The sequence below is a fragment of the Vanessa tameamea genome, chromosome 3 (genome assembly GCF_037043105.1).
Source record: "Vanessa tameamea isolate UH-Manoa-2023 chromosome 3, ilVanTame1 primary haplotype, whole genome shotgun sequence".
NCBI classification, from domain to species: domain Eukaryota; kingdom Metazoa; phylum Arthropoda; class Insecta; order Lepidoptera; family Nymphalidae; genus Vanessa; species Vanessa tameamea.
The window spans coordinates 1,047,817-1,055,086 of record NC_087311.1 but is presented as its reverse complement, the minus strand read 5'-3'; the positions used below and the strand labels follow the sequence as shown (position 1 = coordinate 1,055,086).

The 7,270-nt window shown below is 30.6% G+C and overlaps 1 long non-coding RNA gene across 1 annotated transcript; it reads right to left on the bottom strand.

The window, feature by feature from the left end:
* Nucleotides 1-965: 965 nt before the first annotated feature.
* LOC113397102 (uncharacterized) lies at nucleotides 966-6,265 on the bottom strand. Its single transcript, XR_010309479.1, has 3 exons — nucleotides 5,949-6,265; nucleotides 3,087-3,186; nucleotides 966-1,066 (listed from the first exon to the last, which is right to left on the bottom strand). It is a non-coding gene; the product is annotated as an uncharacterized LOC113397102 (long non-coding RNA).
* Nucleotides 6,266-7,270: the final 1,005 nt, after the last annotated feature.

The following is a 7,270-nucleotide window of genomic DNA, read 5'->3' as shown; positions in this document are numbered from 1 at the left end:
ATTATTAGAAATATGATGATATGATTATGATTTATGAATATAATTGTGAATCTGTTAAATACTTTTTAAATTTGTTACTAGATATTGAATTGTTAATAGATATTGAATGTTTTCAGGTTTTGAAGAGGTTGTTCCAGCAATTTGTCGCAATGTAAATAAAACTCCCCCGAAAGGCACCAGTCAGAATATTAAATATGAAATAAAAATATTTCGAAAAATGAAATTGATACCCATGGCAAATCTAGAAGAATTTTTTTTATACTTTTACTTTTGGGGTTATCTCGAAAAACAATCTAAATTAAAATGTTATACTTCTGCCATTATTATCTTAAGACAACGTTTAAAATATTATATAAAATGTATTAAATTAATAATATTTTTTTAATTTTATTTAAGGAGTTAAATAATTTCTTACCATTTATACCGGATAAATCGGAGTGCCAAGCACAAAACTGCACCAACAATGAATGAAAACATCAATGGCAATTTTCTTTTAAAATAATTATACTATTGTAGCAATTCATGTATACTCATACCATCATCATAGTAAATGTCATATGATGCTATAGAAAACCATTTAATTTTATTTCTTTTTAATATCCTAAAGTAAAACGAAAACGTTGTAAATACGGAAAAATGGCACGTGCTTGACGGAGAGATAGGAATTTGTGAATGTCAAATTCAAAATTTTACATCTAAAGACTTTCAATGAGTATAAGTATTTTAAGAGCTTATATAAAAAAATATACACAAACGTTAGAGACGAATCCACGAAAATTTCTAAGAAAGACCGCCATTAAATAAATGACATAAGGTTGAGCAGACTTTTTACAGAACCGATTACTTTAATTAAATTAAAGAAATAACTTTATTTTTCTTCAAAAAGTATGAAAATCTTTGAAAATCTGCAAGAGTTTACAACAAATAGGACAATGATAATATATTTTTCAATTGGTAATATTTACCTATCGGACATGGGTCCAGCGAGAAGTAGACCGCACATATACCCAAAACTGTGCACTGTTCCGACCAACGTTCTCTTCCAGTCTTGACAAGCTAGATGAAACTGTAATAAGCATCTGTAGCTAAGTTATCAACAAAGAACTACAACATTGAATAAATGCTTTCATCTTTATTAACCAGCTTCAAAAATAAGTAAATTCACGATGCAATTGTTTTCACTTTAAGTCTACAGAAGATATTTTATTGCTATCATGTTGAGACATAACTCTCAATACTATGTTTAAATAACATTAGCATAATATAAACAAGAGTTTTTTTATATGCAAGGTACTTTAAAATAGTGCAGTGAATATGATTATTGTCGATCCAGTTTGTACATATCTCCAAGTAGCTTTAATTAGTATTATACTGCTGTTTAAAAGGTAAGAGTAAAGATCGTTCCCTAAAATTATCTATCATTATAGCTATTATGAATGCGATAGTAACTAATTTGGTTTGAAGCAAGCTTGAACTCAAATGAAGGACATAGGCTTCTTTTCTAACCCCTACAACGCGAATCCGCGCGCGAAACAAGTAATGTATTTAAATTAAATAGTTCACTTAAAGCACATTTTCATGAAACTTATACTATATGTCAATAAGTAGTTTGTGCGGGAAAGGTCTATACGTTTGCCTACACGTTTGACGAAAAAATACTATTAGAGATTACATATGTTTCATTCTCAGGTCACGCATATAAATAAACAATAATTTATAAATATTTAAATTATCTACGAATATATAAATAAAAGTTGATAATATACATATTCCATTAATAACTAGGCAGAATATGGTCACGTCATTTAAAAATCCAATTAAAAAAAATAGTATCTTCATCGTAACATTCTGGATGGATATAACCAAGTATTAAATCTATAAATTCTCAGTGGTTTATCGTAATAATAGCCCATAGTGATTCATTTCTTGCAACACAAGCTGTTCGAAATTACTTGTGAACTTTATAGTTATAGAATCAATTTAACAATAATAAATACAATCAACAATATAAGGCCAAGACCTCAGAGAGAATGATAAACTTTATATTATTAGTTTATCAATCACTGCTTCTCTATGAATAATCCTCGTTTTTATCAATATTGTGTTTATGGGCAAAAATTCCAACAGACAATAAAATTATCTTTTTTTAATCGCCACAGGGTCATCGCTTTATATCCGATCTTACCCAGGTATCTGACAAAGTTTACCACGTAAGTCGGAAGATGAATTATTGCAACAATTAAAAATTTCGTCTCATTAATGCATCGAAGGTAGGATAGGTCAAACGACGAGTTTGTGACCGTACTGTTGCGAAGATTAAAATAAAACTATCGCATACAAACCCAAAAGAGCATGCAGAATATAAATCAACACTCTTGGAATATTTAAGGCAGATGGTCAACGGCAAAATTCTGACCAATCCCTTTTTCGTCCAGAACACACAACACACTGACACGAAATCAGTGATATAAAGTGAGAAATTTTAAATTAAATAATAATTGTTCTATATTTCGAAATCACCACTGCTTCATAATTTTAACAAGCATAAAAACTATCCCAAATCCGTCAGTCAAATTATATTAATTAATAGTCACCTGTACATAACAATTACTATATTAAGTTAAACATTGCTGTCTCCTTCTTTCAACTGTGATATCAATGTAGGAAGAAAAGGAGAGAGCAGTGGATAACAGAACACCCGATGAGTTGCTATTAAAGCTATTGTAGGTAAGCTATTCAAAGATATTGATTTTATTCTATCATTAATTCGCATTTGCAAAATAAGGAACACTATACCTTAGATATTCGTTGTATTATTTTTGTATTTAATTCTTAAACCTTCGTGTGTAGTGTGTACACTGGTTTTCATTGGTACGCCACTCCGAGGTCCCGGGTTTGATTCCCGGCCGAATCGATGTAGGTACAAAAAGTTCATTAGTTTTCTATGTTGTCTTGGGTCTGGGTGTTTGTGATACCGTCGTTACTTCTGATTTTCCATAACACAAGAGTTTTAGCTACTTACATTGGGATCAGAGTAATGTATGTCATGTTATCCAATATAAAAAAAAATGCTATTAATAACTTACATAAACTACAAAGCTGTCCGTATCATCGTACAACCACTCCGAACAGAGTTGCGTCGAATTAGCAGAACAGGAATGTGAATTATCCAAATCGTCTTTGCATCTGCAATAAAAGATAATATTTAAATTGGTTACTTATTGAAAACTAATAATATTTTTCGATTAATCGTTATGTTACTGCATTAATATTTAAGCTTACAAATAACAAAGGATTCAAATAAAATCACCACTGAATATATTCGAGGCACACATAGCTTTCATGTGCTAAAATTGTGCTCAAAATTCGTTCCATTTTCAGTGATGATGGAATTATATCGGGGAGAAACTTACATGGGTTGGCTAAAAATTTTCTACAATTAGCAGTGTGGTGAAAAAACCTCCAAGTCCAACTTATCATCAACTGTCATATTCGTAAGTTATAGTCTAATATAATTGCTTATAGTTTGGACGAATCTTATATATAATCTTCAGTCAGCGATTGACACGTTATTTCCTTATAAATTGTTTTCAGCCCTAGCGGTCGTAACATTATCAGCAACAAGGGGGCGAAAGTCGAACATTGAGCCTTAGAAGTGAAAGAGGGAAAATGGAGATCATCTTAATGGTGTCACGCGAGATCGCTCTTCGGATTAGCGCGTTATCAGGACGGAGTAATCTTGAGCACGTATATTCATCGATACATTAAAAGTAACACTTCAAATCTCACTTCTACTCAAGGCTCTTTAATAACTAATTATGTTACTTCCAGATTGTAACTTTACTTTACTACGTGTCGAGGTTACACCTATAGAAATTTATAATAAACACGTTAAAAAAGATCTGATCGTCCGTGTATTCATAAAATTATTAATGGACTTAATTTTAAGAACATTTAAAAAAATCATAAAAGTTAAATCATAATTTAAAAATGAAGTTACTAAATGAATAACACAAATATAATATAATGTTATATGTTCATATGATGGACATTTCGTAACGACGACGAGCACCGCATGCGTATTCTTAATAGCAATAAACATACAATATAGTTGTACATAAACTAGCGTCCCGATTTCGTACGGATGAAATAAAAAAACCTGATCGGGTTGACCTGCCGGGTGCAATCTAAGCACACACAATAAATTTCATCGAAACCGGTCCGACAGTTTAGGAGAGGTCAGTAAATATACACGTATAGTAGATTTACAATTATACAGATATAGTATATTCCGTGACCTCTGACGGCATCAATTTAAAGGGCAAAAGCTTTAACCGTCAGATTGTAACTTTCTTACTGCGTTAAAAAAAATAACGGTATTATAAACATCGTATTCGAAAATTTAAATCCATGTCACCAATGTTCGATCGACCGTTTTCTTAACGGCCTTCTGAATTCAAATTATTGTCAATTTCCCAAAGCATCAACAGTGTATATTTGATTACACCGGCTTCAATCCAAATCTAGTGCATAAATTGTCTATTGCAAGGGATTTCAAACAGTTTATATTTATATAATAGACCATTATTGGAGTCATTTAGAACGAATATACTAAGACTGTGGTAATTAGACGCAAAGTATGTCTCGTTAGTTAACATTATTTTAAATATAAATTAAAGAAGCTTAATACACTTCGATATATAATATCCACAATAAGTCGGTTGATTTACCAGTTTAAATAAAGAAAGTTTTTATTGCCACACACTACAGAACAAGTAATGATAATTTAATAAACAAGCCAGATAACAACTAATTAGTTAATAACTGAGTCGAAACACAGCAGGTTTTAGCCGTTGACTTCATAAATTGCGCAAAATCAATAAACAATGGATTATGCAAAAAAATATCAAACAAAAGATGTGTATTTCTAAGTGATATTAAAAGTAAAATTATCTTTCACATTAACAAAAAAAAAACGGAAAGTGAATTGATTTGGTGTAAATCTACCAGTATTTTTTGTACTCATTAAATTTTTTATGATGTTACGAAACGGCGAGACGGTAAACGATACCATGGTAACACTGAAGAAAGAACTTGCGGTTTTGAATTATTAATAATAAATAAATTATTTCAAAGTGGCGTCACGATACAATTTACCTCAACTTTTAACGATAAAGGGATGTGAATTATCATTATTTGTGAGCGAAACACCACTCATCACATCTTTGAAAATGTAGGCACTCCTTTCGCGACGTTGACTTTTACTAAAAAAAGGATGATTGAAAATTTTAACGTCAAGTGTGAGAAATGGGATGTATGCCTTTTTTTTGCCCGTACGAAGCTTAATTCGTATTAATTAAATATATGCACATATATATTTAATTCTCATATATATATATATATATATATATATATATATATATATATATATATATATATTCTTTTTTTTTTATTTAACTAGCCTAGTTCAATAAAATTAATAAATATAAGATAATTTATAATTAGTAGCAATTATTTATTATCGTCAATTCTAATCATCGGTTTTATAAAGACATTTGTATGATATGTTAAGGGGTAGCCTGTAGCTGTTAATTTTTTGTAAATAATTAATTATTCAATTACAACGATAAGAGAATTTTTTATTGAAGATTTGATTTAGACATGTTATAATTAATTTTATATTTCATAAACAATGGTAAAAAAGGTTGTAATGTAATTTTACATTAGCCATTGTAGAAGACTGGAGAATTAAAAATAAAACTTCTGACCAATTCAAAACTTAATTTGGACACCATATTTAACTATTCCAAATTTAAACCGTCCAGGTTTTTTAAAACAGATCTGAAGATCTAATCGGGTAAAGGATCGACTAAAAATTAAAGCGCTTGCGACTCGATACACATGTATTTATCGAGCAAGAAATGTTTATATAAATAGATAAGAAATACCTGTAATTGACTTCCTTAGCAACAAAGACAAAATTCGCGCTGTACAAAGCATTTGTAATAAAAGCGAAAAATGTTAAAATCATCATTTGTAAATGATAACTTTGAAATATTCCGAATTTTCCGGGAATATCGTCCAAATCCATTTTCTTTTCACTGATAAATTTTGGCGCACACATTCTTGTTATACGTTTCAATAGTCGTATAAAATAATATTATTTATTCAATATAGAACTTCAATCAGTAACTTCATTGTATATAAGATTCGCTTCTATTTATTTGCTTTATTAATAAGCGAAGAGAATTTCGTTTGAAAGATAAACACGCGATGAATAAACTCAGATGAAAATTTATTTCAATGCTATCTATGAAGGTTACGGTCTAGAGGTATGGCTTAATAGCATTCGAGAGTTCTTTTGTGGTAAATATATCGAAGTCTAACTGTTTATAGGGTTCCGTAGCCAAATGGCAAAAAACGGAACCCTTATAGATTCGTCATGTCTGTCTATCTGTCTGTCAGTCCGTCCGTCCGTATTTCACAGCCACTTTTTTCCGAAACTATAAGATCTATACTGTTGAAACTTGGTAAGTAGATGTATTCTGTGAACCGCATTAAGATTTTCACACAAAAATAGAAGAAAAAAAACAATAAATTTTGGGGGTTCCCCATTCTTAGGACTGAAACTCAAAAAAATTTATTTTCATCAAACCCATACGTATGGGGTATCTATGGATAGGTCTTCAAAAATGGTATAGAGGCTTCTAATATCATTTTTTTCTTAACTGAATAGTTTGCGCGAGAGACATTTCCAAAGTGGTAAAATGTATACACATGTCCCCGCGTAACTCCGAAAATAAGAGAATCATAAAACTAAAAAAATATGATGTACACTTTCTTCTCCATGCAAACTTCCACCGAAAATTGACTTGAACGAAATCTAGTAAGTAGTTTTTTTTAATATGTCATAAATCGTAAACCGCAATTTACCTTTCATTCAATCAACTCGATTTTAAAAATAAAAAATTGAATTTCATAAACATAAACCTTGTTACTTGCTGCTACGGAACCCTTCATGGGCGAGTCCGACTCGCACTTGGCCGCTTTTTTTTATTTTGTTGCATACTACGTGTATTTGATAGACATGTCCTTCTTTGATTACACATCTACCTATGGTATATGCCAGTTAGTAGCGAGCCAAACCATCTGTCTGCCCCTAATGTGTTACGGTACCTTAAAAATCTTACATCTTCAACCTTTTTTACTTTTTGCATTTATGTTGAGTAATATTACAAAAGCTGTCCTAAAATGATGAGTATAAACGCAG